At 40.0% G+C, this 12,623-nt stretch overlaps 1 protein-coding gene across 47 annotated transcripts in view; it reads left to right on the top strand.

The window, feature by feature from the left end:
• Positions 1–4,262: 4,262 nt before the first annotated feature.
• Positions 4,263–12,623, top strand: part of NUMB (NUMB endocytic adaptor protein) — a 183,545-nt gene continuing 175,184 nt past the window's right edge. For 8 of the 47 annotated variants that reach the window (XM_070593793.1, XM_070593810.1, XM_070593785.1 and 5 more), the window contains exon 1: positions 4,271–4,401. The gene's annotated coding sequence lies outside the window, so the exon portion shown is untranslated. Of the gene's footprint in view, positions 4,402–4,503; positions 4,621–12,623 lie in introns of those variants that run through there. The other 39 variants (XM_070593795.1, XM_070593787.1, XM_070593806.1 and 36 more) reach the window with 14 other exon arrangements.

The following is a 12,623-nucleotide window of genomic DNA, read 5'->3' as shown; positions in this document are numbered from 1 at the left end:
TGTGTAAAACAGGGATGGACAAAAGTTTAAATGGTGCGAAGTATTTTGAGCAGCCTACTCCCTGCTGCAGAAGAATGGCTGATCTACCCACTGATCTGGTGATAGTAACCAGGGGCTCCATTCAAAAGCACAATGGCAGAGCTAAAAGCTGCAGCCCGTCCATTTTACAAGCACTCAAGCCATCTTACCTATAATATGTAAGGTGGGTAAGGGGTACACACAATTTTCTTTTTTTCTTTTTTCTTGAGGAAGATTAGCCCTGAGCTAACTACTGCCAGTCCTCCTCTTTTTGCTGAGGAAGCCTGGCCCCGAGCTAACATCCACGCCATCTTCCTCTACTTTATATGTGGGACGCCTGCCACAGCACGGCATGCCAAGCGATGCCATGTCCACACCTGGGATCCGAACTGGCGAACCCTGGGCCACTGAGAAGCTGAACGGGTGAAGTTAACTGCTGCGCCACCGGGCTGGCCCCGACACAATTTTCTTGAGGATGAAAATGCATGCATTGAGTAATGAGAAGGTATGATGTTCTATTTAAAAATCACATGAGCCCTAGAATTGGAAAGCAATGGTTCTGCCCGAGAGAACATCCTTTTCCACTGATTTGTGTGTGTGTGTGTTTCTTTCCCTCCATGGAACAGAGCCTTGAACTTTGAAACCACAGTGTTTTAGTCAAGCATGGAAAGCAGCTTGGCATTTCCTTGTGTTGGAAGCTCCCCAATTTGGGATGGTAAAAATGTCTTCTTCCAGTTTCCCTTTATTCATCCAGAGCTTCATGCCAGTGGTCACCTTTATGAAATCTAATGAAGATACATTCATTGTCTGGCTGCAGGAATCTATCCTTCCTTGTCAGCTTTGCCCTGTGCCAGAGCAGCAGGTTTGAGCTCAGGGAGGATTTCCAGGTGGAAGGAGAGCAATGGTTCCATATAGTGGATGTCTGGCACAGTTCTCCTTTCAAACAGTGGCAGAGGCCAGATTCGGTTGGTGTAATTGTGCAACCTGGTATAAAGTCCAGAGCCAGGGAGGTGGGGGTATGGCTTTATCTAAGCTAACTCAGCACTCTGACTGTGGCCTCTTGACTCCCTTTCTAGCTTTCCTTACCCTCTTCTCTGCTGGCCTTCTCTGTCTCATCTCTATTCATCTCTATCTGTATATCTCTATGTCTATCTTTCTCTGTCTCCCCTCTCTCTTCTCCAACCCTTTCATTTCTGTCAGCCTCCACCTTCAGGGATCCCTAACTTGGGGAACCACCTCTTATCAAATATCTTGGCCTGCCTCCAACTGCTATGAGCAGGCGGCTCTGGCTCTTGTCTGCTGTCTGAGTGATTTTCCTCTCGACTAGTTGTTTGTTTCTCTAATCTGTTTGGAATTGTGTATAGAATCCAGGGGGGAAAAGTCCAAAAACAAAAAATGGAGCTTTTCCCTAGTGAGACTGCCCCCGTGGACTAAAATAGAAATGAAAGGAGACTCAGATTCTGCTCCCTCGAAAAGTGATATGATGCGAAGAGCACAGGAATAGCAAAGAAAAGAGAGTAAAAAGTAGCATGAGCATACAGTAAAGCCCAGGGCAAACCCTGTTGCTCCTTAGATACTGGGACATCACTCTAAGTCCTTCAATTTCCACCTGATCAGGATTTATAAAGGGTACTTTTGCCTTTAATATACCTGCCATCTTGGTCTTGCTCAAGTGGCTCTGAAGAGATACCATCTGCACCACCTCCACAGCCAGCCATATAACACAAAGCTGCAGACTCCCCGACTCCAGTGTTCTTGCTTTCTAAGAGGCGGCCTGGAGAGCGGTGGAGAAGCACATAACACAGGAAAGAAAAGAGAAGCTGGATGGAGCAATTACGTTCTAAGGTTACCTTGTGCACACAAAACCAACACATAGGGTCCAAGCAAAAACCTTTCCAGTACTGCATTGGCCTCCAAAGCACAATAGCCTTCTTTTGGATCAAAGAATGTTCCTTAAAACTTTCCTTTGCTAAGGTTTTCTCTCTTCTTATTGAGTTGTACATGTTTATTTAACATTTCTTTTCTTAACTGATTTTCACAAGGAATGGGAATGGTAGAAGTGTACATGCATGTATGAGCAAAAACATTTATGAATACTTTTTTTCTTTAGTATATGAAATAGAATGAATAGCTGGCCTTTGTGGCAATTTTCCTAGTTTTGTGATAGTAATTTTGTTGAGTTCCTGAACTTAGATGGCAAGTCCTCTTAGTGAGGCTGGCCTAATTCTATGTTCTCTATGGCACCTAGTCACTAGGGCTGTGCAAGAGCCATTATTACCCAAAGTACCATAATAATGCCTATGCCCTTCCATGACGTTATTGTTTCCTATCTGCCAGGACATTAATTGCCTTCTAACTTGCTCTAAAATTGGTAGGTAGGGCACACTGCCAAGACTAGAGAGAATAAAGCTGCTGGTAATATATTAAAAGGCTGTGTAAAGGACATACTGATATCTCCTTCTCATTGGAGCATCTTCACATTTGCATGTTACTTCATTTGTTATGGGATGTTAGTTCAGGCTTGCCTTATGTCTTGGATTCCATCTTATCGTGGTCAATGTCTGATCTTTCCTTCAACTGAATGATTCAGACATCTCTGAAGTTATTTTGGCTTTTCCACTTTCCTTTACAGGCTTTTTATGAGTCATTGAATTGAAGGGGAGGTTATTTCTAAATTGGAAGGTGAAGATGAGAAAGGGGGAGGAAAGTTCCGGAAAATAACTAGGAAAAGACACCTTATTGTTATGTATAGTTACTGGAGGAATAATTTCTGCTTAGTTTTGTTATAGAGGTATGTAGTTTATTCAAACTTGACCAAAAATATAGGCTAGAAAATAGATAATTTTTAGACTCCTTGTAGCTTGCTCTACAAAGGACAGGAGGGTAAACAGAAGAGATATGGGACAAAGAGTTGGCAGGAAGAAGAAAGGGGCAAAGCACAAAATTTTCAAAGTCCAGATTCTTGGTCCTATAGGAAGTTTCCAACCAGAAAGTAATACTTGCGAGGGAAATAACTTGTGGACTTGTCCCAAGCCATCCTTGGGTGTATGTTTCACACCCCTTCGGTTTGTGTATTATAGTTGGAGTTGTGAGAAAAGCACACTTAAATCTGATTTAGAAATTGAAAGAGTAATCAGGCCAGCATTTTGTTATTTAGGAGAAGGAAAAGTGGGTGGAAATAAAAAAGAAAAGCAAAAAGCTAATGATGGATATATTTCCAGGAGCACTAGAGTTTTTATAGCAACACCAGATTTCTCAAAACTGCCTACTGTGATTTGTACCCAAATGAATTTAAAAAAATGCAATCATTTATTCTTGCGCATTGTGCCAATGTGAGAAAAGAACCGCAATTCATTCAGTGGTCCTAATTTAGACGGCTAGGAAGGAGAGAGGTTTAGAAAAAAAGACAAGCTTTTTAAGTATCTGACACACATCTAGTAGGGCTATTTAAGAACTGCTGAACATAAAAATCACGTTGTGGGGAGGGTGGGAGAGTGGAATTCTCATTTCCAGAGCATCACAAGGGTAAACTGCAGTCCAAGCTTGCTGATGGCTGTCTGGTCACTTCGCAGGACCCAGCAGGGGTGAGTCTGGAAGCTGGACAACACTCCACATGCCACTTCAGTTTATTAACGACGTTTATAATTACAACTGAAGCGTACTGATTTCTTTTAAATAAACAGTTGTGCTTTGCCCTTTAGCACGGAGACTTCTGGAAAGAACTTCAAGGAAATTGGGCGCATTGGGACCTCAAGAAAAGAATGGGAAATTTTTATCTATCTAGCGCGTTGCTCCCAAGGAGTTGGAAACACTTCTTAAAAACCACCTCTGATGTTGGGGTTTTGTGAGCACCACCCTGTGAGTAAACTAGCAGTGATAAGCTCCTCCTCAGAGGGAGGAAGCTGGAGAAAGGGACGCGTTTACAGAGTAAACTCTACAACAAAGAGTTAACCTTTCCCGGTAACCTCGGATGTGAGCATCAGCCCCGCCCTTGCTTTCTACTGCGCAACCAAACTGCGCCCAAGCTTGAACCAACCGTGGTGGTCACATAGCCTGCCAGTTGACTTAACAGACATTTTAGGCAGCCTATCATAATTTCGAACTGCCCAACCGTCAACCAATTACAACTAAGGGTTGGTCTGGGACGCTCCTGGTCCGGGCGGGGGCGAATACCCGGTCCAGGAAAAGGGGCGGTAAGGAAGCTATGATGGACGGGTAAATCAAGCCAATCAGAGCAGAGAGCCGCCGCCCCACTATCCAATGGAGAGGTAGGAAGTATGCAACGGGGTGGGCCTGTTGTCATGGGGGAGGTGGTGGCGCTTGGTAGCTGCTGGCGGCCGAGGTAGAGGCAGTGGCGCTGGAGTTGGTCGGGGGCAGCGGCAGGTGAGTACCGGTAACGCGGGCCTGAGGTCTGGGGCTGTCGGGGGCGGAAACTCCAGCTGGGCGCTCCGGAGGCGGAGGCCAGAGGCAGAGGGCCTGGACTGCGGGCCGGGTCGCGCCGGGGCTGGGGCCAGGGCGGGGGCGGCGGCGGCGGCGAGTTGGCGCTGACTGGGCTGGTGGGAGAATGGCCTGGCTCCTGGCCGCAGAGTTCGCGTCGGCAAGGTAGGCTGGGGCCGGACCCAAGCGGGTCAGGCCGGAGTTCCCTTGGGACGTCCAGCCATTCGGGTCTGGGGCACTGACCGGCGGCCAGTGTGAGGGTTAGGTCCCTGGGGAGACGAGAGAGCGGCCGGGGTCTCAGAGAGGAGGTGACCCGCAGTGACCGGTAATGACCTGGTCCGAGGGCGGGTGACTCGGGAATACCCGGGACAGCTTGGGTGTGAGGGAGAAGGGGAACCCGGGAAGCCCGGGAGCGGCCCGAGCGGAGGGAGCTGGGGGCCGGGAAACTGGGAGTGGCCCGGGTCCGAGGGAGAAGGGCGTTGGGAAGACTGAGGGCGGCCGGGATCCGGGATGACAGGGAGCGGCCTGGGTCGGAGCGAGGGCGTCTGAGGAAAGGCAAGGAGGGGGCCGGGGACCCTCCTGAGAAAAGCCGCTGTCCGAGGGAGGAGGGTTCCTAGGGACTTAGGGAGCTGCGGGACTTAGGAGGGTCGGACCCGTGGAGACCTTGACCAGCTTGAGGAGGAACTGGAGCGCCCTGCTCCCCAACTGCTGGACTGGGATGGGAGACCCAGTCTGGGCTGGGAGCTCGTGGAGCTCAGGATCCTCGGGGGACCAGGAAAGATATCCTCGAGGAGTGGCTCGGGTTTGAGGCTGGGGTGAGGGCTCTAGCAGGGGAGTGGAAGTTCACTCAGTTGGAGAGGAGTCAAGCAAAATGACACGGGGGTGGGCGGGGAGAAATAATTTCCTTGTAGGAAGGGAGTAGTACATAGGGCGCCGTAGGAGGGAGCGAGAAACTTGCTCTGGAACAGAGCAGTGGTCTTGTGGAAACTGGCCAGAATAGTAGATAGGAGAAATTAACAGTGGGGCCATTAATAGGTTCTAAGGATTTCAGAAATGGAAGAAACTTCAGCTTCATAATACTAAGATGCCATCTAGGACCAGAGAAAAGGTCCTAAAAGCCTGGCTAAGTGACTTGCGTTCTAGTGCTTTAGAAAAGAAAATTGTTTTAGGATGACAGCAGTAATATTAGAAAGTAAGGACGTTGACAGGATGGGAAATTTGAAAGGGAAAAGAGGAGGAGTAGCTAAACTAAAGGAGTAGAACTGGAGACTTGATCAGAAAGAGGAGAGTCATGAAAAGGATAGGCATATCCCTGCTAAATTAGAAATAAATTTGAATTCTGGTTCCACCGCTTAGCTTGAACAACTTAACCTCTCTGTGTAAAAGTTTCCTCATCTGTATAATAGGGATAATAATATTGCTACTTCATAGGGTTGTTTTTTTTTTCCACAGGAGTTAATATTTGTAGAGGTTTTAGAGTAGTGACTGGCACACAGTAAGCACTGTGTACTGGGTTGTTAAATAGAGGATAAAGACCTCAGTTCTTTAATGCGGCAGTTCTCAAACTAGCTTGCACCAGAATTGCTTGGAGGGCTTGGTAAAATACAGACTTCTGGCCCCACCCAGAGTTTCTGATTCTGTAGGTCTGGGAAGGGGCCTGAGAATTTGCAGGTGGTATTTTTGTTGGTCAGGGGACCACACTTTAAGAACCACTTGCTTTAATGAAGACAGTAATGATGTATCAACTTGAAAATCTGTTTACCCTGCTAGGGACAGGTAGAGGCAAATTGCATAAAAGATCCTAACATAAGGAATACATTATTTATGCCTGTTTTTCAAACTGTAGATCGTGATTTTTAGTAATTTATAAAATCAATTTAGTGGATTACTGCCAGCATTGAAAATAAAGTGAAATAGAACAGAATTGGTTAGCATTGCACTTGGTAAGGAAAAGTATTGTTTTGGGAAAGTTTTCTCATGCACGCGTGAACTAGGTCACAATGTAAAATGTATTTCTTACAGTCAAAGAGTTTGAAAAACTGTTTTGAGCCATGCAGTGCAGCAAAAGCAGCCCTTCAGTAGGGATATCTATGGACTGGGTTTATTAGTTATTTCTTTATTTTTCTTCTTTTTCTGGTAGTTCTTTCTCAGGTTGTGATACAGTCTATTAAATGTCTTCAGTTTCTGATTTGGCTTCTCCTGTGTTTGCCTTATCACATATTGAGTTACGCCTCTTTTTAGAAATTGAGAATTTTTGGCGTAAGGACTTAAGGGAACTCGAGGCAGGGAAATGAGTGGTGTTTCTCAGATGTGGTACAGTCTTGTCTCACTTGTGCCCTCTTGTTTACCTTCTGATTTTTTACCACTGTACTGTAAAGCAGTGTCTGTAAAAACCTAAATATACACAGACATATTGACAGTAAACAACCAACACTGAAATGGACTGGTTTGAGAACGGTTCATGTATAGAAAATGAGCAAAAACCAAGCACATTCCAAAAGAGAAAAATGAAAAGTTGTTTCCTTTTTAGAGAGTAAATGTGTCTTAAAGCTTTTCATTGCCTTATACTAATACAAAGTATAATATAAAAGCGTTTTTAATGGAACCAGATATACTTGAGTATTTTAGATGTCTAGATTTTTGAAGAGATGATAGTGATATATGTGACAGTAAAATGCACCTTAGAGGCTTAACTGCAAAGTAAATAGTTTATTTTGCAGGAGCTTTTGTTTTGATGGTTTTCTCCTTCAAGAAGGAACTGGATATCGCATATGTTGTAAATTTAACTTACTTGAGAGACCTAAATGTAATCTACAATACTTATTTTAAGCTATGTTAAGAATATATATGTATATTTTTTGCTGTTCTTGGTTTGATTTTTCTTCTCTTGAAAATTAGGTCGTTTATATTTAGAAAAAGTTTATGTAGATCTGTTTTTATGGATAGAAGAACAGAGAAAGCAGTATTGAAAACTGAAAGAGATTCTTGCAGCTCTCTTTAAAATCTTTAATCCAGGGGATTTATGTAACTTTTATTAATGTTTTATGCTTGTGTGAAGAAACTTTGTGTAGCTTTGCATCAGGATTTTTAGGTAATTTTTTCTCTCTCAAAAATAATTTTTAGTTGTATTTCAGATTTTTATATTTCATTAAAATTTTTATTTTTGTTTGGAAGACTGTAAAAGATAATTGTTGCGTGTTTGAGTTGACAAACTAAGCAGTCTTTTCACAAAACAAATTTACTAATTTTTTGTGACAAAAGTTCCAGATGAAAGCTTTTGAATTCCTTCCATTAAGTTAAATGGAGTATCTCTACCACCAAAATGGTTGTTCTTTAAGTCATTGTACAGTTGGTAGGCACATTTGTATAGCTCATTCAGTTTTTTACTAACTGATGGAGGAATGTAAAATCTTAATAATCCAGTGTGAGAAAAATATAAAAGTTCATTCTTCATAATTGTGAACATTGACCAGTTTGATTATTTGCTTTTTAATAAGTGGGCTTTATTTATTCATAATTTAATTATACTTATCTAATAGCTCTGATTGCTCAACTCATTTTACAATGAGATTTGTTACTCTGTAGTTGAATAAATGGTGGTTTTTTAAATCCCAGAGAAACTGTGTGCTCCTGATTGTACAATTTAGTGAGACTCATTTTCACGTAGGAAAGATTATTCAGGTACGTGAGTTTAAAGAGTAGAAGTTCAATTAACACCAGTTAATTAAGTTTATTTTCTATTTCAGTAAATTTTTGTCTTCTTTTGTAAATAGCTTCTGATCTCGTTTCTCTGCTTCTTGCCTTTCAACTACCCGTGTGATAAATCCTAATGGAAATGTTGGTGCCTAACAATCTAGTTCTGTAAAAGTACGAAACTCCTATTTCTGGTTTTTAGTTTGCTGGGAGAATTCCTTTTATTGGAAAAGCTCTCTTGGTAAACTTAATCACCTTAAAAAAAAGTCTTTTATTTAATAGAGTACTTGAAATGCTACATTTTACTCTGGACTTTCCAAAACACATCTCTTGTGTTCAAGAGATTGTAATTTCTACAGAATGGATCTTGAATTCTGCCGATTTCTGAACTCTGATATATGTTTCCTTAATGGGGCTCAGGAGAAGGGAAACAATTGTACTCCTTAAATATATACCAAAAAAAATTGCTGTCGTTTTTTTTTAATCTTGACATTATGATAAATCCTTTATTTACAAGGAAAATTTGTTTCAATATAATATAACATATTGGATATTTCATTATTAAAGGTAGAAATACTACATAAGACTTCAGGATGTTTGTTCAGATGTGAGACACAGGTACTGATAAGTGGGATGTCATTATGATAGTGCCATATATTTTTGAGAATATAAAATATGCACTTGGAAGTCTTGGGGCAAAAGTAGGTCTGAAACTAAGGAAGAATGAGGAGAATACTGACGTGTTTAAAGAGGAGTCTGGAGGATCTGCAGGAAGCATGTCTAGAGGAGAGAGCCGTTCCTGGCAGTTCTCCTGCAGTGACATATGTAAAAGAGGATGATCCTATTTGCAGCATTCTCCCATGGACATATTTTTTGTTCTGTGCAATTTCCACTGCTTGCTATAACTCTTCCTTTGTTTTCTTCCACTCAGGAAAGCACGTCAGAATGTAAGTGAATAGACTGAGAATTGGTAGTCCTAGAGGATGGGAGCTTGGGCAGGACCATGGGGGTTTAGAAGAAGGCTGGACATTTGTCTCCACTTTTGCAGCTTTTGGGAATAGGTCCTCAGCAATTGTAACTAGGCCAAGCCTTCCCACTTGTCCTTTCCATTGGAGTCTGGGATTAAGCAGTAGGAAGAGGCCCCCAGTCATCTTAAATAGATTAACCAAGGAGCGGCTATATTAATAATTAATGTTCAGTGACTCTTCCTTCTTTCCCCACCAAAACTCTTTTTCTCCCCACTGGCTTGCTGATTCCTTACCTTCTTCTAATCAGGGTCAAAGTCTTGAGTTCTCTGATTAGATAGTAAAATCTTAATTGTGGTAACTTGTTTATATTAAGATGTATATAGTTAATTAGGAAAATGATTATTAACAGGTTTTTTTCCAGTTTAGTTAGTTAGGAAGAGGATTTGAAAGCTGTGGAACACTACTTGGCTCCTGAATAAAGTGAAAGTCAGGGAAGCCAGGAACACAGAAAAAAAGCAAAATTCATAACTTTATTTAGGATTGATCTTGGCTGCCTTTGACCTTAGAAAAGTAAAAGTTAGGGATGCTTTTGTCCTGGCCAGCTTTGCACAAGTACACTTCAGATATCTTTCAATTGTGTCATGTGGTGCTGCTTTGTATAATTTGTGAAGATTTATTTACTTGTTTTTAATATAACTGACTTTGTTCTAAGCAATTTTAGGTCCTAGTATTCTTTAATCAAGATAAACTTTTTTCAACCTAGAATTTCACAGAACCGTAGAATAGCCTGATGATGACAGAAGTATATTTGTAACTATCATATTATGAAATTGAAAAAGATATCATTTGTGTTCTGAGGAAGCATGATAGAATGGATAAAGTCCAAGTTTTGTAATTATATGATCATATATTTGGATCCTGGCTCTGTCATTTACTAATTTACTAATTGGGCAGTTTAATTAAACCTCTCTTAGTCTCAGTTTTGTCATCCATAAAATGGAGCTTATACTCTCCTCCTTACCAGGCTGATGGTGAGAATTAAATGAAGAGCATTTTGTATAGTGCCTTGCCCATAGTGGGCGCTCAACACGTGGTGATGTAAGTTATCAATAATTATAACAATATTAGGCCTATTATAGACTTCTATAGGAGGGGCTAATATTCCAGATACTGTGATTATATTGTGGCAGTTCGGAAAACCAGAGTTGACTTTAAAATTTCACATGTATTTTAAGCATTTACTACCCTAGTTTGGTTTTGTGGTTGGTTTACTTGGTGGATTAGACTAAAACATGGGGCAAATGAGGCTAATATTTTATTGTGTGGTCACAGGCTGTGTGTAGCCTATTACTTGATCCTCTCCCAAATATGTATGAGTTGTTGTTAACAGTGGGAACCACTAACCTTACTAGTAGAAAAAACAATTGAACACTGTGGATTTAAGGATTTTAAATTAGTTCTAAGTGCCAGTTAGAATCAGTTTATCTTCCCCTATAGTTAATACATTCCTCTTCACTATTCAAGTAGAAGTAGATTTTGTTTCATAAGTTAAGTCAGGTACCTTCCTTAGTTAAGGATTTTGTCAAAGGTGAAGAAAAATCTTTCTGCATCCGTAGAAAGCTGTTAAAAGCTATATTATCTCTTAAATTGACTCTGATGAAAGCAGGTGTGTAATTTCTATAACATTCATGATATAATGGGCTTTCTTTAAATTTTATTGATGAACATGATTTTTGAATGGTTAATTATTTTAAAGAGTGATCCATTCTTACTTTTGAAAATTATTTATTATTGGTATTATGAAGGGATGATATTTCCTGTGACAACCGTCTTCCTTACTCTTGCAAAGATTACAGTACTAAATACTGTATTGAAAATATTGGCAAGAAAATGAACTGTAAATGTTCATATATATTACTAGTCATCGTTTCTAAAAATGTTAACATGTTACATCAAAAGCTGTTCATTTCTTAAAGATCTCTTTCTCTTATATTCTAGCCTAATTTTAGAAACCATGCAGTTTGGTATTGTATTGTTTTTTAAAAAGTTATTTTGTGATATTAGATTTAATCTCTTCATAAAGTTCTAAATGTTTTGCAGTTGGGGCTTTGTTTTATCTTTCTGGTATTCTCTGGCATACATAAATGTACTGATAGGAAGAGCCCGATTGGGAGTTGAGTTTATGACATCAACTAGATGAACTCCAATTACCTGAGTTCAAATCTTGCTCTACTGCTTTAGGCAAATTAACTCTTTTAGCTTCAGTTTTCTCATCTGTAAGATAAATTACTCTGGGGATTATATGAGATAATTCATGTACAGCATTTAATACAGTGCTTAGCTCGTAAGAAATACTTAGTAAATGTTAGCTACTCTTGTAAGGATTCCGGATTGCAGATAGAAGGTAAAAGGTTTTTCTGTGTTTTTTTGCATGGACTGTGAAAGAGTCTTGTATATTAAGTTGAACTATGAAACCTAAACTTCATTTAGACATTAAAAGCAATCTTGAATTCTTGACTCTGTTGTCTTATTTTTAGTCCAGTCAGTCTGTGGAAAAGCTTGAATATTTTAATTCAGCTGTATTTTTGCCTGTAAGTCACGGTAAATTCTTAATTATTTACACCCAGATCAGCAGTGTTATAACTAATCCTTAAATTCTTTAGGATTATGAGGTGTAGCTATGGAACCTATTAGATATTCTGTTTTATTTGAGCTAATATTTAAGTATTGAATATCCTTGGCGTTGAATCTTTATCAGCAGTTCTTAGACTGTTACCTGAAACTCTTTGGATTGGGGAGGGATGTTTTCTGTAGTTAGTAAAGGGTTCTTAAATGCATTTGCTCATCAAATATTATATATATATATATATATATGCAAACATATTTAGAACTTATTTTTGTCTACATATAGAAATTTATTTGAAGAATATGTATATTCTAATGAATGAGATGAATCTTAAAAATCTTTATTTTAAAGGCTAAACTGAATTCATAGTAACTTTGGTTGTTTTGACTATTTGTTCCATCAGTGGATGCTTGAAATTCAGCTATTCCATGTAGGGATCAGTTAATATTTTGACTTTTAAAAAGGTTTCTCATACTTAAAAACTCTCAGCCTACTTTTTTTTTTTTTTACCCCTTTCTTACCCAAGTGTACTATTTCAGAAACATTAGTTCCCCCCAAATGGCATATACATTCTTTTTCCTTTTTTTGGACAGCTTTATTCAGGAATAATTGACATACAATGAAATTGCACGTATTTAAAGTATACAGTTTGATGAGTTTTTTACCTATTTATATACCACAGTCAAGATAAAGAACATACTCACCACTCTAAAAGTTTCCTTGTGCCCCTTTGTAATCTCTCTCTCTGTTTCCAACCCCAGAGGTAATCACTAATCTGTTGTCACTATAGATTAGTGTGCATTTTCTAGAATTTTATGTAAAGAGAATTGTATGGTGTATACTTCTTTTTTTGGAAGGAGGTCTGGCTTCTTTTATTCTGG

Source organism: Equus przewalskii, chromosome 25 (assembly GCF_037783145.1).
Source record: "Equus przewalskii isolate Varuska chromosome 25, EquPr2, whole genome shotgun sequence".
NCBI classification, from domain to species: Eukaryota; Metazoa; Chordata; class Mammalia; order Perissodactyla; family Equidae; genus Equus; species Equus przewalskii.
This window is presented reverse-complemented; position numbering and strand designations above follow the sequence as displayed.